This window comes from Rana temporaria, chromosome 3 (genome assembly GCF_905171775.1).
Source record: "Rana temporaria chromosome 3, aRanTem1.1, whole genome shotgun sequence".
Taxonomy (NCBI): Eukaryota; Metazoa; Chordata; class Amphibia; order Anura; family Ranidae; genus Rana; species Rana temporaria.
Window position 1 is genome coordinate 336634757 of NC_053491.1, and position 27664 is coordinate 336662420.

Below are 27664 nucleotides of genomic sequence, written 5' to 3' on the forward strand. Positions count from 1 at the left end.
GCGGCTCTCTCACCGGCCATTTCTCAGCAAGATAAATATGACAAACGCCAAGACTTCCCCTGAAGTAAATATTGTATATAATAAAGGACTCTGCCAAGGCAAGCTGAGGGATGGCTTAATCCCTCGGTGCCCATTTATAGTGGGATGTCATTTGACTGCAGGCTGAATGAGGAGCATTGCTCCATGTAAAGAATCCAAAGTACAATGCCAAGATGGGAACCAGTGCCTCAGGGGGGACTATGGGAGGCTATGTGCCTTGTGGGAAGATTCTGAGCTTTGTGTATATAAAGTCTAAAATATGTGCCGACAACAACCAATCACTCTACAGCTATCTTTTTTTTGTAATAACTTGTTTCTATAGACATCAGGCTTTTCTTTTCAGGCATATGTATTTCAAATATATACAAATGCTGTGTATGGTTGCCACCTGGCCAACCTTTTACTGGTCATGCTGGCAAAAACAGGACACGTTGCCAATGCTATTAATAGGTAATAGATAAGAGGGCTGGTATTTTTTTCTCAGAAAAGGTATCAACCCTACCGCTTCTGTTCCCCTTCCTTGCAATCATAACCCACAAGATCTTATTAGTTTATATTCTACTTGTGAAAATATATACTGTAATGTTACTCCCCTGCAGTGGTAAAGTTGAAGTTTAGATATGAAAATGTTTGCATAGTTACACTGATCTAACTTGGATCAATGTAAGTATGTATTTTCCGTAACTGGCTGATCCTGTTAAAGCTAGAAATAACTGTAATAGGCACTAGTGATCACTGCTAGTTTCCATGTCCCATTCCAAGCAGCATGAGCACCATTCAGAGAACTTTTTTAATGAATGCAAGGCTTTCCCTTAATGGACAAAGTGGAAGGCAGGGTGGTGATGTCACGATCTCCTCATTGTCCAACACAGAACAGGAACTATGCAAAGATATCCATAACTAAATTTCAGCTTTTAAAGAGAATCAAATCCTAAATAGATGGCATTTCCTTTGCTAAAGTGTCAAAAACAAATCTCACCACTTTTTTTTATCCTTTGTTGCATTTCAGTGCTACTGATCTCTTGCAACTTTTTGTAGCCATTTCTTGTCTACATGCACTGCATCTAGTGTTGGTTGCAAGTCACTGGTTGGACCAATTTCCTGATAGTAACAATGGTGGACTAAGCAGCTTGTATGGGAGCATGTGACAACGCAAGAAAACAATTGGGAGACAGTTGTCACCCACAAGGAAATACATAAGCAAGAGCTTTCATGGTAGGATCACCAGGTAATATTGTAAAGAAAGCTGCAGATTTTAAAAGATTGAAATCTATTTTTGAAATTCCATAAGCCTTTTGACGTACAACACGTTCCCATGAGCCGAGAAAAAATAAGTTTAATGCTTCCAAACATGCGTCGACTTGATTCTGAGCATGCGTGTTTTTTTCTCCATTGGAGTTCCATACAGTCTGTTGGAATTTCTTATGAGAAAAGTCTGATGGGGCATACACACAGTCGGAATATGCGATGAAAAAATTCCGTCTGACTTTTTTCATCGGAAATTTCGATTGTGAGTACGAGGCATTCGAGATTGTGTATAGATCTATTTCAAGAACTATGTTGGTCTTTTACCATGTAGCGAAATAAAGTAATAGCAACACACTACTTATTTTGAATGGATTCTTCGATGCATTATAGGCCATTATAGGTCAAGATTCCCAGGCCTTATAAAAACTATAAAAAAACACATTTTTTACTGCAGGCCTATAGGTGTGAAAGGGCCATTTTCCTTAACGAAATATTATAACAGTGTAATTTTAGAATTTTCAGTAGGATCACTCACTGGCACCGCCTGCTGACAGAAATAAAAAATATAAACATCTGATCATAGTAAAAGGTAGAATGTCATTTCAGCTTGTTCGTTATTCCTTGCGTAGTGAACATAAAGGCTTCTGCCTGTTGCATTACACATCTTACAGTATTCAGTCTGACAAAGAATCTCAGGAGATGGGAAGTGTAAATCCAGCTCCACACAGAGAAAATTCACCAGGAATGAGGAGATTGGCAGCTGGGGAGTTTGATCGCTAAGAAATCCCCTGTGGGGCTATTTGCAGAAGGATGAACCCAGCAGAAGACATCTCATCTCGCTAAATTAGTAGCAATGAAACTCGGTGGCTGTGGAAGTGCGCTGACGACTGATTGCCGCACAAAGGTTCCAGTACAGGAGGAGGTTAGGAGGAAGCGCACATGTTTTATTTTGCTAATATTTTCACTCTGCTGTTTGCGTTAATGTAAACGTGACTTCCAGGGAGATTCTACGTCTTTGCTGCGGGTCACCGAATCACAGCTCTGTCCCATGAGACCACAGCTGAGCTGGCTGCTTTCTCAGTTCTTGTCTCAAAAGAAGTAAAAATAATAAAAAAAAATGAATATATAGCATTCTCTTTTCTGTTTCCTCACTTGTTTCTTACCTGATGTAACAGGCACTGGCTGCCTTATTCATTTTTAATTCACTATAAAGCTGGAGATAAAGGTCTAATATTCCCCCGTCTCCAAAGCTGGCGTTTTAAAGCAGCGTTGATGGAAAACTATGTTTTGGTGGGTAATTGCGTGCACATATGAGGAAAGATAACCATTCTTATCATATGTCTCTGATTTAGAGGCACAGTCCCAGGTTTTCAAGACTTTGTTCCTTATTTTATTTTTTGGGGTCCTCAAAACGCTATTAACATTTTTTTTGTAAATTTTGTATTTGTCATTGTTTGGCTTTACTTGGAAGCTCTACCTTTTTGTATTAACGGACTGATCCTTTAATTATTGCAATTGAAACAAGGTCTGACCCTTGATTACTTTTTTTAGACCTCCTTTATTCCTCCTTCCATATAGCACTGCCACTGATATATTACCTAGCCCTTTACACAAATCCATATCAATCCCTGTCCCTTATAGAGTCCATAATCGAATGTCCCTGCCTCACTTTTACAAACACTAAAATACATTTCCAATACTGTCTGGGAGGAAAGCAAAACACTTGGTGGATTCATATTTTCCTCTAGTTGTTATAAGTCTGCCATGACAGCTTTTGGTCATCAAAACTGGTCATGTGTATGCTCCATGGCAGTCTTCCCGACAGGAAAACCGCCGGGGAAAATGGGAACATGTTCTTTTTTTTCCTGCCGGGATTCCCGGCGGTCTTTTTCCTGGCAGTTTTTCTATGAGGAAAACCTGTGGTGGAGCACACACACAGCTGATTTCCCCGACCAAAGCTCTCATGGCAGTTTTCCTGCCAGGAAAATCGGCCATGTGTAGGGGAAAAAGCTACCTTTGCAGGTTCTCGGTTTTCCCTGCGGTTTTCCCAGCGGACTTTTTACCGCCGGGAAAACCAATCGTGTGTACAAGGCATTAGAATTTTTTATTGCCTTTTTTGATCCTGAAAAGTTTTTGGTACCTTTGCAATGTGGGTCAACATCTTACAAGTCTCTGTATAGGCAGGAGTAACATTTTTTCATACACCAAAAAGATCTATACATCTGTAGTGCACATTAGCAGTGTCAACCAACACACCTGCGAATGACCACAACGCAAGTGCAGGTACCTTTCGTTCATTAAGGACCCATTACTACCACAGCGCCATTAATTTTGAATGGAACATAAAACACATGTCCAGAAGGCACATTTGTTGCAATACACCAAACAGCACAATGTGTGGTGCTGTGCTCTGCAAAAAAATGCAGCAGTACCCAACGCAGCAGGCTGCAATGCACCTCAACTTAGAGAACTGTGTGCCCTGCGGTGCATTATGATGTGAATGAACCCTGATGAGGATTACTCACATCTTGGAATCTGATGTTTACACTTTGTTTTAACAGTGGAGTAAATTTCACTCTAGCCAGCGTATGTTCATTCAAACACCCTATTAACAAAATTCTATTTTTACTAATTTGCCTAAACCCCAAATGGGTGTTTCAGATGAACACGGGCTTGGGTGAAAATGGCAATTTCTACAATGTGAGGTCTACTTATGGATATTATCTAGTACATGGTAAGGTCTTTCAGTGTCATTCCATCTGTCAGTCTCCTCACACTGCTGGTCTCTATGGTAATGTCATCTGTTTCAGGCCATTGATTGTGTGCTGCAGTGAGCATGTTTAATAATCCTGCCAGTGGCTCTTCAGATTCCTGTAGGGCACATTACACCACAATCAGCACACTAAAGACTAAATTAAAGTTCTTAAACACTGGGGAAGCGAAAGTTGATGTGACATCAGTTTTATGTACAAATATGGAATTACTTAATAGGACATCACAAGGAGGTGTGATATGATCATACAGTATAACTTGGAATCAATCAGAAATCAGGTTTAACAGTTTAGTTGCATTGTCAAATTTAACTTGCTTTAAATTGGCTACCTTAATCTCATGGACATTCCAGTTAGATTATGTTCCTGCTGGGGTTTCTGGAAATTCCAATCTCCCAGCCGAACAGTGTCACTCACCTTGTTGAATTCACAAAATTATAATATAAATACAAAATCCAACAGGTAGCTTGAGACCCGCTTCTATCAGAAATATAAAAATGGGTTACGTAATACAGAATATCCTCCCAAAACTGAAATATGCCCTTAACTTTAGTATGTTTAGTGTGCCATTTACAAGTATATTCACTTTGGTAACCTTAACCTCAAGAAGGATAGGCGGTTTTCTTTAGTTATAATTAATCAATATATATTCAAAATATTCCCAAAAATCACATATGATAATTTTTGTATGTGTGTTCCTTTAGTATAATATATGCTTAGTTAATTGTTGGACCATAATCGTTGATGGTCTTTTTTTTCTTTTCTTTTTATTTTATTTCCCACTGCACTGCAAGTAGAAGTCATAAAAGAAAATCACAGCAACTTTCTCATTTGCAGAAGGTATTATGCCTGGAATGGGAGCCCCGGGGGCCAGCAACAGCTGGGGCTTCTGTGAATTTAGCTAAATGCTGCTGTCATCTTGAAGCTATAACCACACAAGTGATCGGCTCATGATGTGATCCATCTGTGGGGCAGAACTCCTGAGTATCAGTTGTAGGAGATCACCAGGAGCCAGCTGGTGTCTAGGGAGAAGGTTGAGAGAATTTAGCTACCAAACCTACCATGCAGAGGCAGAGCTGCTTTTAGATCTACATCTTCTGTCTGAGCCTCTAGTAACACAAATTCAGCCTTTGTCCCTCTTTTGTGCCTCATAGATGCACCTAAAATGCTAATGCAAAGGGTGCCTATGGCCCAGACTGACCCATATGGCCTTATCAGATTCCAGTCATATTTATCCTGCAAGTTAAAAATGTGGTGGACAGAATCACCAAGAGCCCTTGTGAAAGATCAAGTTCTGGGCTACTGGATATTGACTGACAACTAGACATGAGTTAATTGTGTCCAGGTTTAGAAGACGGAAGGAGGGAGGGGGGTTCTCAAAACCCATTTGACTCACACACAGTTTCAATGGGCCCCTAGGTCTTAGAGGGCCCTTGTACAGCTGCACAGTCTTCACAATTGGCATGGCATGGCATGAGATGCGCTACGCCCGCTCAAACATACGCCGCTGTCTGTGAATCTGGCCCTATGTGTAAAATCACCTCAAGTTAGAGCTATGTGTCAAAGGCCATGAAGAAAGAGGCAACCAGAAGTAAACAGTTCTGCACAAACAAATACTGAGCTTCAGAATACACTGATCTGATTTAATGCAAGGTATATCTAGACCAGACAGCAGTGCTTCTCTGGGGGAGGTAGCAGCTAGATAGATTGCAGCAAGCCTATGGTCTGTCAAGATAAAAAAAAAAGTACAGTCCTACAAATGTGCATGTCTGTGTGCATGGCAAGGTAAAAGGAAATCATTCAACACCGTGAGGGTTATTTACAAAAGGCAAATCCACTTTGCACTACAAGTGCAAACTACAAGTGCAAAGTGCACTTGAAATTGCACTGCAAGTGCACTTGGAAGTGCAGTTGCTGTAGATACGAGGGGGACATGCAAGGAAAAAAAAACAGCATTTAAGCTTGCACATGATAGGATAATAAAATCAGCAGAGCTTCCCCTCATTTCAGATCTACCCTTCAGAGTTCCAAGTGCACTTTGCACTTGTAGTTTGCACTTGTAGTAAAAAGTAGATTTGCCTTTCGTAAATAACCCCCCTTGAGTGTTGAGTAGACAGGTGTTGTTTTCCTACAGGTCCAGAGTGGGTGTCAGCTCTGAGCCTTCGTTTGACCTGCTTTAACTTAGTTTTTTTGGATGCAGCATGTCCACTTGAGATGTGTTTGCAGTGCAGACAAAGCAGGTCAAACGCAACATTTTGCTGCGTTTTGCATTCAAATGCATACGTTTGACAAGCACTGTGCTCAAATGTTAAAGACAGTGCTTGATAACAGTGCCCGTGTGCATGTGCCCCTAAAGTGGATGTGTAACCCCAGATAAAGTGGGAATGGGGGGAGAGGTTGTGCTCGTGCTTGAGTTTTTAAAGCTGTCTGTGTCTTGGAGAGATTTCCCCTGATTTCCTGTCTTCCGCTGCCACTGAAACAAGAAATTCGAGGAATTGTCGTCAGCAGAAAGGGAAGACAATAATATAAACCTGAAAAAGGTCTTAACACTTTGTTATTCTAGAAGAGAAACAAAATGTCCCAGCTGCCAAGAAATTGAGGAAAAGCAGTAAAAACAAATAAAAACCCAAGTTCTATCACTTCCTCACCCTATCCATAATAACAGGAAAAGTTTTAACCAAATTTCCACTCTTTGCCCAGAATTAGTGACTCTCAGCTGACCCCTGTATGATCCAGGAAGTCATTTTAGTCTTCAGAACTTCAAAGTTATCACCAAAACTGTACAGCCGCTGAACAAAGCTTGCAGAGCCTGCCACTTCCCTAATGCTGACTTGTATTCTACAATCATATATCTTTTTATTAGCATAATATGTGGCTGTCACCGCAAGAAAAGAAAAAAGCACCAGTCTGAATTAGCCCACCCGAACAGGCACACAAAGAGTTATGAGTCCCTCGGTGCAGCATTAGCTATTTGGAAGCCCTTGTGAGCCGGCAACAACTTGGAAGGTTTATGCTCCTAATAATTACTATTTTGCTTACAAGACATTTTGATTATATTTCATCACCAAGGGGGAAGATCTGTCACAGTTACGCAGTTCTTGCAGTGAATGGAGCATCCGTCACATGGAGGTGACTGTTAAAAAGTCATTGACCTTTTTCAAGGCATTCAGATTTTAACTCTTCATTTGCCTTTTGCATTACAGTAAATTAGATGCATAGTCTAGAGGAAATGGGAACAGTGGGGCATGTCTAGTAGCTCATCATAGGTCTGTATAGCTATTGTACTTTTTTTTTTTTTTGTATGAAACTAGAAGGAGTTGGGGCACGCCTAATGGGCCTGACTAAAACGAATGTATCAGCTGATCACCAGCTAATTCTTTTAAAGAAAATTGTGTCTTGAAATGTAGCGGTGTATGTGTTTGGAAAAATACATTCAACCTTGATTCAGATATATGTAATGTTTGATAGTTGTACAATATCGATAGCTAAAGTTTGTAGCATCTAATCAAAACATTCTTCTTTTAAAAAAGGCAGTCGTTATTGAACAACTTAGAAAAAAACTTAAATCCAGTTACCCAACACATTCATAATGGTAAGTGGTATATGTAATAAGAACTAGCATATCGTATAAGACGACCCCTAACAAATAAAGAAAGTATGATGTGAGTCAGAAGACTTTGATGTAACATTTTTTGTTGGCAACCATCATTTTAATTAGTCATTGGACACTTGTATCACTAGAAGAATAAGTACTGTTATACAGATATATATATATTTTTTTACGTTTTTCCTTTCAAATCTATTATAATGTTGTATATACAGTAAAACCTTGGTTTGAGAGTAACTTGGTTTGAGAGCATTTTGCAAGACAAGCAAAATGTTTTAATACATTTTGCCTTGATATACAAGCGATGTCTTGATATAAGTAGCGTCATGTCACAACTGAGTATAAAAAAGAAGAGAGGAGCCTCTAAGTGTAGCAATATGTTACATTTAATGAAGGTACAACATTTATTTAACATTTAACAACTTATTGCTACACTAAGAGGTGCCTCTCGTCTCTTTTATACCCTGTAAAAAAATGCTTTGATATACAAGTGCTTTGGATTACAAGCATGTTTCTGAAACAAATTATGCTCACAAACCAATGTTTTACTGTATTAAAACAATTTAAAATGTGAAATAGTGTTCCAAAGGAACTGGTTCATGTTGACTCTGTAGACTAGACTATATTCATTTTTTAAATGTATACCGTTACATAATATAAATAGCTTCTAATAATAAATACTTTTGAAGAATGTTGACCCCGGGAGTTATCTAACTTTGGGGAACAAAAAAACATTTGTTTTCCAGTTAAAACTGGTCCATGGGTTGCATGCCTTCTTCTGGAAAAGAACAGAGTTCTGAGGCTATTTTTTTTAAGTTGATTGAACTTGATGGGCATGTATCTATTTTTCAACCCAATTTAATTGTAATGTAAATGTAATTATGTATATTTAGCAGATTATATAGACTTCTAGGAACAACCATAGACAACAAGGAATGTGTAGGAACTTACTAACAGAAGGTTTTACTAGTGAGAAAATAGGAATAGGAAAAATAAGGATTGTTCCATTAATCTTCTGTATATTCATACCCAAGCTATTATACTTTCCCCAAACTGTTAGTCATGCAACCTTTTATTTGTAATAATGAAAGTAAGGTCAGACTAGTTCACACTTTTAAGAAGTCAAACCTAGGCTGCAGTTTTTCGCAGAGCTGCCGCTGTGATTGCAGGCTGCAGAAGATACGCCAGCAGCATGTCAAGGATGATTATTGTAGGGTGTTGCAGCACAGTTCTCTGTACAGGTCCACTGATGCCAATGAGCCGTCTATTTCTCAAGTCTGCACTACACCATAGACCTAAGGGTTGGGTCAGATGGATACTTTTAGCACACTCATGTGTCAGCATGCTGGTGAATTCAGGTTGATAAATAAAAAAAAGATGTGGCAATGTTGTTGCAATGCTAAAAGTGCCTATCAGTTGACCCCTTTAAACCAGAACTCCATTCTTTAAATGTTTTTTCTAGTTTTGGTCAGAGAGTGGAAGGTTTCCTGAAGGTTTAAATTGTTGTCTGTGTTCCTGTTGGTGCTCATTATCACCTGGACAGAAAATAATAGGAAGTACCAAAATCTTTGGGTTGTCCATGGAACAACAGTACAGGAAAAATCTTGGCAATGGTAACGTCTGATCTCAAGATTTCCCCTCACATTTATGAGATTTCTATTCACTTCCGGTTATGTCTCTAGAACAGGAAGAAAGAAGGAAGTCTCTTAAATGGAGACACAGACAGCTATAAAGCCCAGAGGTTATATTTCTTTCTCACCCTATAAAAAACTAAAGGGAAATGTAAAAAATATTTTAATAGTACTCTTGCTTTGGTACAGCTCCATGCGTAGATGCTTAGTGTGTGTGATATTTTTCAAGCAGCCAGTGGAGACACTAGAGTTTAATTCCATGCATTTCAGCAGTATTTGACAAGAGGCTCTATTACAAATATTTAAACAGGAGTTGAATCTTAAGAGCAGAGCAATGAAAGGTTATTCACGCTCTTCACCTCGCTATTCATCCCCGATAATAGATGGTCTCCTACTGCTGAGCTCCCGTCGTACAGAGAGCCTGATGAAACGAGCATGCGAGCTGTGGAGGTGATTAGAGCAGCTGTCCGCAGTTGTTCATTAACATGACATTAACTAGGAATTATTCACACTTCCCAAAAATGGAGTAACTGAGAAGAGAAACTCAGTGTAGAATAATTGGTAATAAGTGAGAGGTGAACTCACTACAACGGTACTAAACTCATGGATAATATTTAAAACATTACAATGTAAGGTTATTTGACAGTAGCAGGCTTATTCAGAAGGGCAATGGAAAGAACAATGTGTGAATGGGTAGGTACAACATGCTAAGGGCTTTCTCACCTTCTCTGTGATACCCAATATCTGTAGAACTAGCTACACTTGATTTGAAGGAACAGTTTTTCTTTAGGCCTCTATCACTCGCCCATTCCGATCAGGTCCACCTGTGTAGATGGACCTGTGTCTGTTTACACCAGCCTACCTCCAGTTCTGATCGGGCCCACTAAACGTACTCTACCATTTAGGCAGGGTGGGCCAGTGGCGTATACAGACACTGGAGTCAGTTTATTCCCGGTCGCCCATAGAGCAAGAAGGCTCTTTCTGTGTCCACTTTGCAAGAACTGAGCAAACACGGATCTGTCATCCTCCCTATTCTGCTCCGGTCAGTGGGGGATCAACTTAGAGTTCCCTTACTGATCGCAATGGAATCCACACCATGTGAAAGGGGCCTTAGGACCAGAATCACTCTGTCTCTGGTTCCTCTGCTAATGTCCTTCCTTACATCCTATTGAGAGTAAAGCTGGCCATACACTAGTAGAATTTTGTTTTAAAATATTTCATGTCAATAATTTTCATTTTCTAAAAGTTAGTAGGGATTAATCGATGTTCATTTTTGACCACAGTGCTGAGAATATTAAAAGGAGCATTTCTAATGCTGCGTACACACGATCGGAATTCCCGTCCAAAAAAAAATTTGATGTGAGCTTTTGATCGGAAATTTCAACCGTGTGTAGGCCCCATCTGACTTTTTCTGTCGGAATTTCTGACAGCAAAAACTTGAGAGCTGGTTCTCAAATTTTCCGACGGGAAGAGTTCCTGTCGGAAATTCCGATTGTCTGTATGCAATTTCGACATGCAAAAAAACACGCATGCTCAGAATCAATTAGACGCATGCTCGGAAACATTGAACTTAATTTTTCTTGGCTCGTTGTAGTGTTGTACGTCATCGCGTTCTTGACAGTCAGAATTTTGTGTGACCGTGTGTATGCAACACAAGTTTGAGCCAACATTCCGTCGGAAAAAAATCCTTGGTTTCCTTGTCGGAATTTCCGATCGTGTGTACGCGGCATAACAGTGAAAGAGCTTTGTATTGGGGAAAGTTCATTCACTCCAAAATCCAATGCTGAAAGCAAACATTTTTTGAAGTACCTTTGAACTACATAGTTAAGTCATCAGATGTACTGATTAGAATTTCCATATGAATGTCTTACGTTGTACGGCAAACCTTAAGTGGATGCCATTGCTGACCTCCTTGTAATAATAGCCATAGGATCACTATCACAGCCATCAAACTAGTATTTTCAGGAAAAGTTAACAATGGCAGACCCATATTCTCTTAGTATATGTTCTTTTTAAAGTGTGGGTGAAGCCAATTAATTTGTCAGCTTCTCTTTTTGGATTTTTTTTTTGTTCCAACTGAACAAATTCACTCTCTCTGTCCTGGTGAATGCAGGAGATGATGGAATTTCATATGTTAAAACCGAGGGTGAGGAAGAAGTCTTATATTGACATCCTTTTCAGTGACAACTGTCCAAAAGGTGATTCCTCCTCACTTTGGAGAGATTTACTTTTTAAGTGTGTTGTCTCTACTGCATCAGAAGTGAAGGGAAATCTTTCCAATGGGACACAGACAGCAAAATAAATAAAATAATAAATAAAGAACTTACAGTAAGTTAAATCTATAAATTGGTACTTAGTGCACTATGGAGGTATGTAATATGTTTAAATAGCAATTGTTATAATAAATACTGTATTTATTGGCGTATAACACTTACTTTTTTACCCTGAAAATAGGGGGGAAAACTGTGCCTGTGTATTATACACAGGTTTCCTGAAACTTCCCTCTTAAAGTTAGGGTGCGTGTTATACGCCTGTGCGTGTTATACGCCGATAAATACGGTAATTATCACCTATTTTAAAACAGATTGGTGTCAAGACCAGTATTGATAAAGTGTAGATGACTGGTTATATTTCTGTTTTTCTATTTCCTGATTCCAGAAAGAAGACATTTCGTTGCTCTAATGTTTTAATGAGAACAAGTGGATGTGATTTTGGATCCTTCAGTTGAGCCCTTATAGGTGCCATCAAAGATTTGTGTAAAAATGTTCTAATTGCACATCTGAGCTCTGATTGCTTGGTTGTGACAAGAGGTTTGGGAGATAAGGATGTAACCATAGCCATAGCAGACCATAAGCACAGGTAGCCCAGTGATGCCAGGCTGAACAGCAATTTAAACAGGGAGCAGTGGCATTTGGCAAGTAAACTGGGATATAATTAATGTATATGAGATTTGAAAATGACTCGAAAGGCCTTTTCACTCAATGACTAGAGGAATTGCCTTTGAGATGGTGATTAAAGAGGCAGGGGACTTTTTTCTGATTTTGTTATGGGGCCCCATCACACATAGTTACAGCCTTGGCGGGATATGTCTTTTCTAAAACGTTGGTCTTTCCTTACTGAGAAAGTGAGCATCAAATCCACTGCCATCTAATAATAACACCAGTACAATACTTTTATTGTGCATTGACATGGAGTCATGGTCAAAGCTGTCTCTCTGAGATCTATGGCTTTGGCGGCCCCCTGTAGTTGTGCCAGTGTAATCACAAGAGAATAACTGCCTACTGCTATTGGTTACAGTGCATGTTTGCATATTGCGGCATCATATTAAACAGGATTGTAACATGAAGATTGGTTTATCACACTTCCTAGTTTGTTTTCATGTCACATGTTCTGATTTCATTTCCTTTTGTTAGAGTGAGGAATCCTGACCTATAGAGGAGATTAAGAGAACAGATTTTTTTTCAGGAATAAATATTACTCCATATTATAAGCCTAGAAAGGGATTTGCTTGGTGTTTGGGGATTTAAGTTTGCTGGAGGCTAAACTATTTACAAGGGCACTAAGATTGTTCTTTTTTTTCAGCCCTGGGACAGGCTGTAATGTTTTGGCTTTGTAAGGAATTAAGCTGGCTTACTAAGGAGCAAACATGAGCCGTAATTGAAAAATACAGTATAGCCACAATAGCACTCTGGCATTGCATAGCTAAAGATTATAATGCATTATTCACAATGTCTTAGCTCATAATCCCTGTGCAGCAAGAGCCTCTTCAGTGGAGCTCTCTAGGACTATAAAGGAACAATTTATAGCTCAATGGTCAATGTAACTACAACTCCCAGCCAGTGTTGCCAACCGTTGGTATTTTTACTGGCAGCCAGCAAAAAATAGGCAATTTTCTCCTGCCAGTAAAAGTAAAAGGTTGCCAGTAAAAAATATGGCTTGGTCCAGAGCTGAGACCATCTGAGTGCCTACTACAGTGTGATCGGGTGGCTCTGGCGGAGGCCGTGCCTGAGCATGTCATGTGATGTCATGGTGCAATGGGGCCAAGCAGAGCGGCCAGAGCCTCGTGTGCAGGTCTTCGGTGTAGGAGCAAGGCGGTCTGGGACCGGGACCGTCAGTGCTGTTTACACTTCAGTGGACGGAAGGAACCACTAGGCTTGGAGAGAGACTGTCACTGTGACTCAGCATGGCATATGTTGTGTCAGTGAGGTCTCGTCATCATCTTTGCTACTGCACACTGCTGTCAGTGTCACTATAAGAGTCAATATATGTGTGTGCCACCCATTCTAATTTCTTGCCCCCCTAAAGCCTGTCCCTGAGCTACTTACTTACTATATTGAAAATAAAATAGGAAATATGTTTTTTACCTTATTACCTACCTTAAAGCAGAGGTTCCGCCCAAATTTTTTTTTAAAGCCAGCAGCTACAAATACTGCAGCTGCTGACTTTTAAAATATGGACACTTACCTGTCCAGCGAGCCTGTGATGTCGGCAGCAGAAGACAAGCAATAGCCATTACGGATTCACTGCCCGGTTCCCTACTGCGCATGCGCGAGTAGCGTGGTGCACCATCACTGGTTCCCCGCTCTCTCCAGGGAACAGTGTATTTCCCAGAAGACAGCAGGGGTGCGGGTAGGGGCATGAGTCCCGCACGAGTCTGTTCCCAGAATTGGGTGCAAACACCTGTCTTAGACAGGTATCTGCACCCCCCTCCCCCCTGAAAGGTGCCAAATGTGACAACGGAGGGGGGAGAGTTTTGAAAAGCAGAAGTTCAATTTTTGGGTGAAACTCGGCTTTAAATCATATTGCTAATTGCATATTGTATCTGTTTGTAGCCTAAATACTCTAATTTGCACTTAAAACTGTAATTTTGAAAGTTTTGGAAATGCCAGTAAAAACTTGGCTGTGCCAGTAAATTTTGGGTGTTGTGTCGGTAAATTTTAATCTGGTAGGTTGGCAACACTGCTCCCAGCATGCATATTAGTCTGAAAACCATAGTTCTCAGCTTCCCTAATTTGGGTGGACTGTGCCTCTTTTGGAACCAAATACCTCCATCCATCTTTCCTCCTCAGTTTTTCCTTCTTTTTTTTGCTCTGATGTAAAAATACACACTATTTAACTACCAAAGTGTTATACCACACTAAAGGCCAGTATAATGGAAAGTACTAAAAAATTATTTGTGGGTTTAACCAATCAGATGTGTATTAAATCTTTGTGAATGCCGTAACTAGGGGTGTGTACTTTGCTCACATCCTCTGTGTTAATATGTGTCCCTCTTTCTCATCTCAGAATGTTGGGAGCTATGCCAAAAACTGCTAGGTTATGTTGAAGTTAGCAATATTTTTATTGGAAATAGCAGATGGACCATGCTCCTAATGCCGCGTACACACGATCAGGCTTTTGCCCGGCCAAAAGCACATCGGAATTCCGACGGAATTCCATCAGAGTAAAATAGAACATGTTCTATATTTAAACTCCGACGGGATTCATCGGATTTCCGATGGAATTTCTCCGATGGGGCATACACACGGTCGGAATTTCCGATGGAAAAAGTCCATCTGACTTTTTCCATCGGAAATTCCGATCGTGTGTATGCGGCATAACTGTCCCTCATTTCAAGGAACTATCCCTCTTCTCTCCTTAGCTGTCCCATCTTCTGGTCTGATTCTCTATGGCGGCACAGAGACTTAGTGGTTGACACCTTAGTGGCCTTGAATCACTGGGGTCCTTGGTTTGATTCTTGGCCAGGACACTATCTACATGGACATTTTATGTTCTGCCTCTACACACATGGTTTTTCCCTGGGTACTCTAGTTTTCTCCCACATTCCAAAGACATGCTAGGTTTGGAAGTATAATGGAAGTGGTGAATAAAGTACTTACGGGTTTTAACCAGTCATTTTGTGTTTAATATGTTTTCATTTTTATATAACTTGTGGTGTGACAAGGTGTTCCCCTTGCACTTGCTGTGTACTTTTTTCCAATCTCAGAAAATTTTGAGATTTGGGTGAACATTCTCACGTACACGTCATGCAGACCTTGTGAGGTTAGGTCCATTCATCCTTGTTAGAATCCCAAGCCTTCAGTACCAGCCACCTTTATTCTCTATGATTTAGTTACTATATAGAAGTTGTCAGAATTTTATATGTGGAAAATATAGTGCTGTACAGTTTGAGGGACATGTAGATGCAAGTTTTCAAAATTTCACCATGACCACTAGGTGGAAATAGAGATTGTTCTGTTTGTTTGGCAGTTGGACATAAGTATGAGGCTCTATGAAGGCAAATTTTAACTATTTATTCATAGCACCCCACATTCTAAGGAATTGATGCTTCTGTTTAAATTACATAATTTTGGCAACGCTGTAGCAGTAATATGTAGATAGCAAGGCAGACACAGTATTGTTGATTTTTTTGTATTTGCTAAACGAAACCTATTATTTTAGCTTTGACAGTATGTTACTACATTTTACAGTTTCTGATCATTGTAATGACATGTCCACATTTAAATACGGTAACCTAATATATTTTAAGCACCCCTGTAGCCCTCAAAAAATAAAGAGGCAAATATTGCCAAATAACACTTACCTGAACTGTTACCCTTGTCTCAAATCATGTCTCTCTTGAAGAGCTATGCCATCTCCCACGGTATGCAATGGTTCCGTCTACTGGCCCCTGTGGGGTTGATTTACTAAAGGCAAGTAGACTGTGCACTTTTCAAAGTGCAGTTGCTCCAGAGCTTAGTAAATGAGGAAAAGCTCTGCTGACTTCCATCATCCAATCATGTGCAAGCAAAAATGCATTTTTATTAGTTTTCCTTGCACGTGATTGGGTATTTTTTGAAAAGAGAAGTTTTACCTCATTTACCAAGCTCTTGAGCAACTGCACTTGCAGAGTACAACTGCATTTTACAAAGTGCACAGTCTATTTGCCTTTAATAAATCAACCCCTGTGTCACTACAGGCCACACTAGTGAAATTGGGCCACTGGACGGATCCATTGGTGCTGCAGGAGGCTAAGACATGCAAAGTGTGTTGAATACAGAAGATACATTGGACATCAAAGCTCTTCAAAAGAACAAAGGTCCCAGGCACTGGAGGAGGAACTGGAAGATTTTAATTTTTTTTTTTTTTTTTTGCAGGTTCCCCTTTTAATATTTTTTAGGAGTTGCTTTAAAGGACTACTTCAGTAAGGGTAATGTTTGCATAATACCAATCTGTGTGCACCTAGACTTTTCTTTCTTTAAAGCGGAGGGCCGCCTATAAAAAAATATTAAAAGCCAGCAGCTACAAATACTGCAGCTGCTGACTTTTAATAAACGGACAATTACCTGTCTAGGGTGCCCACGATGTCGCCAGCCGAAGCCGAACAATCGCTTGGCTCTCGGCTGCCCTGCCGCCATCCTCGGTGAGAGAATAAGGGTAGTAAAGCGTTGCAGCTTCACTTCCTGGTTCCCTATTGCGCATGTGCGAATCGCGCTGCACGTCCTAAATGGTCCCCGCTGTCTTCTGGGACCTGTGTGTTTCCCAGAAGACACGGGAAGGGATGTGAGCCCCGCAGGAGTCTATGCCCGGAAGTGGGTGCAAATACCTTTATTATACATGTACCTGCACCCCCTCCCCCTAAAAAGGTGCTAAATGTGACACTGGGGGGGGGGGGTCCAAAAAGCGGAGGTTCCATTTTTGTGTGAACCTCCGTTTTAACTACAGTAGTATTTAAATTATTATTTAAAATAAATCTGTGCTAATGCCAATGAAGAGCAAAGCAATAGGTTCTCTTTAATGGCAGCCAAATGTGGAAGTGAAGAAAAAAATGTCCTACATATGTGAAGAGAGAGCATGTTCTCCTTCCTTCCACATTACATATAGCCACTCAGCATTGTAACATGAAAATGGAAAGAGCCCTCAGCATGTACCAAGTCACCTGATTTACCTGTGAAGAACATTACCCATTAGGAACTTTTAAGTCCAGTTAAATGAGCTATTTACGTATTCACAAAAGCTGTAATCCCCAAAGTGACCCCTAGCAAACACACCAAAACGCAACCCAAAAACAAACAGCCCATTACAAATATACACATACCCTGTGTACCATAATATTGACACCGTCAATCGACAATCAATGCCTCGTTGGTGCTGGAGAAGCTGGATACGAATTTGAAGGTCTCCACTTGCACTGCCATTGAGAGATAGCTGCAGGCGCTGCACTAAAAAACTGACACAAGGCTCACTTTATTGTTCCATCTTCCTCTCAGCGTTCAAAGAGTTACTGCCAGGTGATTGACAGGAAACCTTATGGGCCTTTTTCTAGATGCATCAGCGCTATCAATTATGGACTTGAATATAAAATGGTTCTAATATAAAATAATGTTAGTCTGCAGCCCCAGGCCATACATTCCTAGTATTGCCAAGTCCTTCATTATGCAATTCACCTCTGCTACTTTGTATCCCTATTGGTTATTACACAACGAAGACATGGCTGAAAAATGGCATTGTTTCTCACTGTGTACACTGCTCTGTCAGTCTATATGTAAAACTGATAGTTATGTTTCGTAATCAAGAATGTGTAGACTTTTCAATTGTTTTACAATGGTTTTTAAATATACTTGCGAAAGTGAACCTTTTCATGGAAATCAATGTTTTACACCTTGCTTCTTTGTATCATTTATATTTGTAAATGGGAAAGCCATGCTTGCTTATTACATATGTAGGCTCTTCTCCCTCCTTTTCAGTTCAACACAGTGGTTTTTGCTTTACTGCTTTTACGCACAATGCAAGTCTATGTGTGGGCCAACCTATTAAAAATAATGCACTCCCCATGTGGCTAATATCTCATCTCTGCAGCTAATAATCTAATTGGCAAAGTTTTCTTTGTGGCTAACCTACTCTGCCTGTAGTGGGTAATTTACAAGTCTCTGCATTCAATACAATAGAGTTAAATGCGCAGGAGAATTACAAAAAAAAGTCACATCAGAATTACTTTAAGTTTCACAAACTGCAAAAATAACTCACTAAGCTTACCGAAAATCATCATAGTTTCCTTTTAACATGTAAACTAATAGTATTTTGTTAACGACGTACCAAACTCTCTCAATTAACATTACCTATTTCTAATCCTTATGCTGATAGCATCAGTAAATATATAGGAAGGTATATTATATTTCCTTGCTTTAGCCCTTGTTCACACTGGTGCTATTTGACATATCAAATCGCATGTCAAATCGGCACCAATTGCGGGCAATGGCACCGTCCTAATTGGTGCAAGGCCGCATCTGTGGCGCTGCACTTATTTTCTGTAATCTGCACAGATGTCTCTGTAATCGCGGCCGAAATCGGGACTGACAAGCGGGAGTGAAATCGTGTGAACCTGGGCTTAGACCTTTTTTACATTTCTTCAGTTGCTTCGTAGCCATTTCTTGTTCATACATCACGGGACACAGAGCCATTGATAATTACTTACCGTATATACTCGAGTATAAGCCGAGATTTTCAACCCTTTTTTTTGGGCTGAAAATGCCCCCCTCAGCTTATACTCGAGTCAGTGTACCTAAGATTAGAGAGAGGCTGCGGGCATCAATAATTTAAAACTCGCGGTCTCCTCTTGTCCCTTCCGTGATAGGCGAAACTCTGTCTGCTGAGAAACACCTATCACGAACGTTCTCTCATCCTCACCCATCCCAGAAGACACTGTGTTCAGTGTTCCGCCAATCACGGACGCCTTTTCATCCTCGCACAAGAGGACGTCCGTGATTGGCGGAACACTGAACACAATGTCTGCTGGGAAACTGAGTCTGAGGCCCCGTACACACGGCCGAGGAACTCGACGTGCCAAACACATCGAGTTCCTCGGCCAGTTCAGCCCTGAAGCCGCCGAGGACCTAGGCGGGCCGAGAGCTCCCATAGAACAACGAGGAAATAGAGAACATCTTCTCTATTTCCTCGCCGAGGTCCTCGTCGGCTTCCTCAGCCGAAAGTGTACACACGGCCGGGTTTCTCGGCAGAATTCAGCCAGAAACTCGGTCGGAAGCTGAATTCTGCCGAGGAAACTGGTCGTGTGTACGGGGCCTGAGGATGAGAGAACGTCTGTGATAGGCGGAAAAATTGTCAGCTGAGAAACGCCTATCACGGAAGGGACCAGGAGGAGACTGCGAGTTTTAAACAATGAATGGACACCCGCAGTCTCTCAATTTCAGGTACAGTGAAGACGGGCACAGTGACGACGGGCACAGTGACGACGGGCACAGTAACGACGAGCACAGTGAGGATTGACACAGTGAGGATTGGCACAGTGAGGATTGGCACAGTGACGATGGGCACAGTGACGATAGGCACAGTGACGATGGGCACAGTGAGGTTGCAATGGCCACAGTGAGGCGTACAAATGGGCATTGTTGACCCTCTTTTTCTCTTACAGTAGCTGCTGCATTCTCACCCTCGGCTTATACTCGAGTCAATACGCTTTCCCAGTTTTTTGGGGTAAAATTAGGTACCTCGGCTTATACTCGAGTATATACGGTAGATTAATTATCAATGGCTCTGTGTCCCATGATGTATTCCAAGAAAAGGATTTTACAGGTAAGCTGTATTAAAAAATCCTATTTTTGTATTTATTTTTTCATCTGAAGGAGGGCTTTTCTCAGCTAAGCACACCCTTCTGCCAACATGTCTGAGCTAAGGGCAAATGGATTCCAGAAAATAAATGCTACATGAATTTTTAATGCTTTAATGTAAATAATAATAATACAAAAAAAAAAGTTTTTATGAGTACCTTGTAAAATAAATAATAGGGTATGTGGGGTCATCCATGTCTGTTCCTTTTTTATTCATATTTTATATATTTAATGCAAAGTTTACTCTTGACAATACCATAGAAAATCATCACAATATCCAACAAACAATAACCACAAAATATTAAAGCCAACAAAAAAAAAAACTAAGCTCAACTTTGAATCTTTAAATTATACAAATTTATTAAATACACAAACTGTGCTTCCTGTTAACAGTGCTACACAGTGTATGCACATTTGTTTGCTGTTCTACTTATGTCATTGCAACTCTAGGACTGATTTTGTAAAGTGTCCCTTTCAAGTCCTTACAGCAAGAGTATCAATTTTCAAATAAGCTGTGCCTTTTATTAAAAAAAACAAAAAAAAACAGTCCTTGAGCTACAGTAAAGTGACTTTACCTAAGCTGAGTGATGTAATGAGTCTGAAGCAGACAGGAGAAAGCATTTTCTTGGTCTTCTCTCCTCCAGCAACTTTGTAATAAGTCTGAAGCAGGGTCTGATCTGTGTCAGACATTTTTGAACACGGCTGAACTGCACAGGCAGCAGTCTTTATATGTCATTTTTGAGCCAGCACCTCAGTTCAGGAAGTAAATTGTGACCCTGAACCATATATTGTGCACTTAACATGAAAAATATATCTTATGCTAGGAATATTTGAATGATAAAAGGTAGAATTTTTCTGAAAATGTAAACTGTGTGTCATGACACGTTAGGAATTTAATAAAGCAGAACTCAATTCACGTCCCCTTGCTTCTTTGTCAACATCTTCACGCGGTTTTCTTTGATCTTTGGCCATCTTGATTGGCTGAGCTAGAATGACATAATTCCTGCGCATGCGCTCTGGAGTTAATTCATTCTGGTACCAAGGTATGCTGAGAATGTACACCGAGCAGAGAATGCATAGCTCAGAGTATTCCAAGGAAGATGGAAAGCAGGCAGGTAAGTGTGTTGTATTGCAGAAGACAGAAAACGTTTTCCAGTTTCTTTCTTGTTGGTTCTGCTTTATTGCAGACATAGTTGCCCACTTTAAAGTGCCCATACCAGCATGTTACAGAAGGCATAGAGTAGCAGGTAACAAAAACCCCTCTGCTTTTGGGAGTCATGCTCGTTTAACTGACAACCTTGCAATGCATCATAGGACTTGTAGTTCCACAACAGCTGGAGGGCCACAGGTTGAGCACCCATGACTTAGGAGTTTCTGCACCCATGCCCTAAGTAAAGGTCAGACAGTCTCATGTTTCAGGTATTGGAAATGGCCACAAAGGCAGGCAGGCAGACAGAATCCACAAATATGTCAGGAGTCGGGCTTCTCCATAAGTGCGGGCTCATAAAAATGAGACATAACTAAAGAGGGATGGAAGGTACTGCTCACTCGCTGCTGGTACAAAAGTGTAATATTTTTAAGAACATCTTTCTACTCTCCTCTGCTTTGAAATCTCCCGGACTTCTCTGTTCGCCAGCAAGCGCCCCTCTGATTTATCTCTTGACCTAACTTTTTCTCTATACCCCTGCCTACTTATTTTTCTCTGTCCCTCAGATCTGTTTCCTCCCACCAATTACCTGTTCAGCTGCCTGGTGAACCCCTGGGAGTACATCTAATGAAGACCTCTCTGACGAATACATATTGAACGCATAAAAAGTATTCCTAAAAATTAACAGATTCTTCCATTCAGCGGCTCTGACATATCAGTACACAAAGGAGGCTTTCATTGGTGAGGCTTACCTCTAACTCTTGCTTAGTAGAGGATCATGGGAAATAGAGCATATTACAAAGGGCCTGTATTTAATAAGGCCAAGAGCAACGTGTAGCGTTTCATAGCAGCCAATCAGAAGTTGTCCGATGTGGATCAGAGTACAGTATTAAATCTGGTTTGTTGCTGTATATAGCTCCCAACTATCTCTTATTTGGAGTGACCGTCCTGTACTTACAACCAAATCTCTCTGTCCCTATTTTTTCCTCAAACTGTTAGGCCTCGTTCACACCATGGTGCAGAGACGTTAGTTTTTTTGTACCCCTTCTGAAAGGGCTCCAAAAAAGAAACAATGGTTCTCTATGTGGCCTGTTCACACCACACTGTGTATGTATCCACATGAAAACTGAGGTAAACTCATGTGAAACTGATGTCTCTGCAAGTGGTTTTACCATCAGTTTTCATGCACGTATGGTGTGAATGAGCCCTCACAGTTGTGACCAAAACAAAGGCAGAAGAAAAATCTTTCAATAGAGACATCTTTTCCAGTCGTAACTTTCTAGGAGAAGAATTCTTGCCCCTGGGAAGGACCTTACTGGGAGTGGATCTCGCCCAAGGTGGCCATTTTTGCTTCTTGAGTCAGTAACTCAGCCTATGTGTGCTTGTGCGTCCGCACACACACGCACGCTGTCAGCTCAGTGACACTGGACATGTTAGGCCTCATTCACTCGGGCAATGACACTCATAGCCTCTGGGTGCCTTATTTATGCATCTCTAGGCTATAGGTGCTGCATGCAGGCAGCCCATTCATGTCTATTGGGACACAGAGACCACATGGACACAGCCGCTTGTCCCAATTTGAATGAGTGGCCCTGAATAAACACTGAATGTATACCTCCCAAATTTTTTGAGATGGGAACGAGGGACACTGATTAGCAAAAGTACATAGGCATAGGACTCACCCTGCCATGCCCCTTAAAGGAGAATTATGCCCAAAAAATATAAAGTGCTTTTTTTACCACTACTATTCCTTTATATTGGCTTTTGAAATTTAAAAATGCAGCAATTTAGAATTTGGATGAAAGGTCTAGCACTGTGAAACACTTTTTGAAAGATAAATAGTGCATTTTATATACAGCTATATAGATCAGACCAAAATAAGGGACAAATGAGGAGGAAAAGGGGACAGAGGGACTTTGTTCCAAATTAGGGAAGTCCCTTTGAATTCAGGGACAGTTGGGAGTTATGCTGAATGCATTCAGGGCCACTCACAAATTGGGGCCAGCGGCTGTGTCCATGCAACTACTGCATCCCAATAGACATCAATAGGCTGCTTGCATGCAACATGTGCCACCTAGATACGCATAAATAAGGCACTCATTTACAGGCTACGGGTGTCAGCGCTCATCTGAATGAGACCTTAAAAGTGCAGGCTCAGCTTCACTGAACAGAGCTTCCTGTGGCTGTCACCCAGGCAGGCACAGTGGTCGGCAGTTTTGTGCTCAGTGACACTGAACTTGCACTTTTAGCTGGCTCCGACTCTTCGCCCACCGGTGTGACGGACACAGTGGTTGGGCAGGGAGCTCATAAATTCCCACATTTGGCATTGCTGAACTGCACTGAGGATGTTCAGTATGGATACTCTGACTTTAGTGTCGCCTCATGCCCCTTCAGTTTGCCTCATGAGCATCAGGGCCCTGTCTTTGGGACAGGAAGTGCTAGGAGTTCTCCCCAACAAAACACATACACTGGAAAAAAAATGTAGGGAGGAGGGTTTAACCCGTACCTGTCCAAAACTAAAAAAAGAAAGTTTGGGTTATATAACCTTTAGGAGCAGGTGGTAGTGTCAAGCACCCATAGAAAAGGCCCGCTGTCTCAATTTTTACCTGCTTTGTGGTCCTCAGCACAGGCCTTTGCCGCCTGCCTGCAAATCCCAGGCTCCTTCAGTGTCGATAAGCTCTTGAAACATTCACACAGGTCCTCACGACAGTTATAAATAGCTCTTTAATATAAACCGGGTTGTAATTTAGATCTTCCCGAGCCTATAATGACACAAACATGTCAATGTATTATTATCAATTGCTGCAAAGACAAATGATTCACACATGAAAGCAAACAGGAAGCAAGTGCAGGAAAACACGGAGAGACTCATTTCAGCAGCTGAAATACAGACAGCCCGGGCTGGGAACAGGGGGTCGGTGTGTGGGAAAAGCTCATTAAATACAGATGTGGGAAACAGATGCAAATTGGAGCCATTGCTGCTGAAGAGATTTGTAGTTTAGGTTTAGGGGGACATGTTATCTGTCATGCCTCACAACTAATCATATTGCTGATAAGTAGATGCTGCAGGCAACATCCCTAATACCAGCGTGCTGAGAAGACAACACAAACACTGAATACATACAAGGCAAACACACAGTTACGAGCTGACACACATTGTACGGATGAGAAGAGCTTGTGGCCTGAAATACATTATAATTCAGCTCTAGCCTGATATTTGTCACAGTTATCAACTACTTATTTCATTGTCACTTGAATAGAATTTTATATCCTCCTTGGCTCTTGTAAATGAAGCCAGATACAATCCCTTGTGTCAGGGTAACATAGTCAAGTGGACCTGCAATTTAGCATTAAATGCTCTCTTATTGAATCTACAAAGAAAAGGTTCATGTCACTTGTGTGCTCATGTTCAATATTCTGCATTCAGATCCTCAATTTATACAGATCTAAACGCAGCAGTATTGTATGCTATGAGCTCATTCATGCTGCTCCGTTTTGACCTGTAGCTTTTAGTGGCATAAACCAAAACAAGAAAATTCTGTATCCGCGGTCTGATTTTGACAGTATTTTACGATGAATGAATGTAAAACGTGTGCAAAATATGTCCATATGTGTGTAAAAATGTGCAAATATGTCCATGCGTAAATGGACCATATGTGCTATTTTGAATGACTGGAGGGCAAGGTCATGGGGTGGCGGTGCATATGCAAAACCATGTCCACAACCTTACCTGGGACTGTTAAGGTTGGGGATATTGCAAACAATGTTAAATAACCCTTTTTAGTGAATATGATGTTTAACAGAGGTAAGCAAAGGTTATGGTGGTTGGCAGTATGTGCGGAAGAGGAGTGCGGAGGGTATAACGGTGGACGGTATGTTAAGGAGAAGAGAGCAGAGATCACAACACAGGGTGGTATGTGCAGGAGAGGAGTGTGGGGGTTATGATAGTATGCAGTTTTCATAAGAGAGTGCAGAGGGTATAATGTTGAGCAATAGATGCAGGAAAGGATTACAGAGGACATGATGGTGGGCAGTGTAACAATCTTAAAGTAGATCTAAACCCTAACTGACTGATATTTAGTTTGTGCCATGCAAGGCTTTTTTTCTCAGAGACTAGGCGCAGGAACTCCCCCCTTCTAAGTCACCCCTTGTCTCTGCCCCCTGCCTACATCTGAGCACCGTCCCTTGGTTCCACCCCCTACCCACCTCCCAGTACCGCCCCTTTTAGAGAATATTCTGTCATGCTAAGTAATTTGTTAATGATACATAGCTCCCAACTGTCCCTAATTTCGAGGGACTGTCCCTGATTTGGAGCAATGTCCCTTTGTCCCTCATTCCTTCTCATTTGTCCCTCATTTTGGTATGATCTATATAGTTGTATATAATAATTTACTTTTTATCTATCAAAAAGTGTTTCCCAGTGCTAAACCTTTCATCTAATTTCTAAATTGCTGCATTTGTAAATTCCAAGAGCCAATAAAAAAGGAATAGTAGTGGTAAAAAAAAGCACTTGTCGGTTTAACCAATCTTGTTTTTTTGTACAATTCTCCTCTAAGGGGGCGTGACAAGGGGTGTGTTCTATGCCTGCATACTTTTGCTGATAGGTGTCCCTCATTCCCATCAAACCTCTCTCTCAACAGTAAATCCCCCTCAGCTACAGCTGACCTCCCAGAAATATAAGACCCCTCCCAGCAACAATAGATATTCCAGTAGCAACAATAGACCTCCCCAGCAACAATAGACCCAATAGAACACCCAGCAGCAATCATCAGTAGACCCTCCAGCACACCGCAGCACCCCTTGCCATTACATACTGTGGAGGTGCCAGAACTGTGTTTTCCCCCACTTTACCTTTGAAATAAAGCCCTGGTGCCATGCATGTTAAAAACGACAACCTTCATAGCATATCAGCTGGTACTATTTTAATAATAGCTGCAGATTTTAAAAGATGAAAACCACTTGAGGCCCCTGGCACAGCTGAAGTGCTTCCCTCCTGGAGTTTTAGTGTGCCCAGGAGGGACAGGTGAAGCACGCAGCTCTGCTGTCTGCCTACGGGTCTCAATGCTTTACTGAGTGGAACATGCATTTAGGGCCCTATGCGTTCAGTAATGAATGCCAGAAATGCAGATCCCTGCAGCTAGACGGCCCCTTATGCAAGAGGGTTTAGACGTTACATAAACACATTAAAGCTGATATGAGATTTCAGTGGTTTGGTTTACATATTATTTAAATCTTCACTTCCTAACTACCAAGCGAAGTATAACCTAACTCTCCGGCTGCCCCGGAGTCACTTGGGTAAGGGTCAGCTTTAACTGCGCTGCACTATTAATCATAGGTGATGGTCCTCAATCATCTGCCAATCTGGCATATGTCAGAAGGCCCCAAAATTCCTAACCATGGAGCATTCAGGGGCTCCCCTGTTCCATTACATGCCGGCAAATCTCCGCTGTAAGCCCTGTGGAAGCCTAAAGGGTTTAAAAAGTTCTCAGCCTGAGATAAATAAGCTGTCAATTCACAAGAAGTGAAATCAATCCTGCTCTGTTGATCTTGGCACCGGCGCTTGTAAAAAGTCAGAGAGACGTTTCTCTGGCGAGCGTAAGCGCTGCATGTGTTAGCTGTTAGCTTTCAAACACCACTCCGTGCCGCTGATGGCATTTCCAAAAGGTAAACAGAAATGTCAAAATACGAGAAATAACCGATTAACCCAGCTGCATTTTTTTGAGTAATTTGAGCAGGCATTAGATGTTGTGTCAAGGCGTATTCATAAGACGTGGGAAAACGGGGGCCGTTGCCATCCTAATACCTTACTGTGTACAGGAAGACGGTGGAATACAACCGGAAGCATGCTTTAAAGTGCATGAAAACCCAACAGCTAACTTTTAATATGTTCAGTTACCCTTTAAAGTAGCCTTACTCAACTAGGGTTCCTCCAGGGCAATGATAACTTCCTGCCTCTGAGATAAGTAACCATTGACTGCAATGCTCGTGTAAGCTATCTATAAGTTGGGGATTCCTCCAGTGACCACAAATGTAAGGTGCATTGTTCCCAGTGACCATCACACAAATGTACTATGAGCTAGTCATTGTTAGCAATGTTAAAAGGTTAAGAAAAGCTACTTTAAAGAATAAAACACAGAATTTCCAATGAAATTTCTTTTTAAATCTGCAGCTTTTATTAAAATTATACTTGGTGATCCTGGCCTTAATGTGCATGCTCAGGCACTTCTTGTCATTGGGTGACTACGCTCTGTTCCTGTCTTCGAATTGTTCTCCTGCATGGTCACACTGACACAGGGACTTTGGATGAAGATACGTTGCTGTTTTATCACCCGTTACGCCAGCATGGTCCACTGTAAAAAATGCCATGAAGTCATCACTGGAGTGCATGTGGATAGGAAATGGCTGGAGGAATCAGCAGCAACAATAAGGCCTCATGCACACTGGATGTTTTTTTCTGCTGTTCCTAAGAGCATTTGGCGTTTTTTACCTGCCTCTAAATGCCCCTGCATGTTAGTCTATGTGTCCATGCCCATATAGGCTTTTAGAGGAGTTTAGAGGCAAAAGAAATCCCCCCAAGAGAAATGCTTGATGTACCTAAGCCTGTGTAAACGCGTCCA

General features: G+C 41.2%; 1 protein-coding gene across 5 annotated transcripts in view; it reads left to right on the top strand.

The window, feature by feature from the left end:
* EBF1 (EBF transcription factor 1) overlaps nucleotides 1-27664 on the top strand; it is a 449855-nt gene that overhangs the window by 274681 nt on the left and 147510 nt on the right. The gene's annotated exons all lie outside the window — the stretch shown is intronic.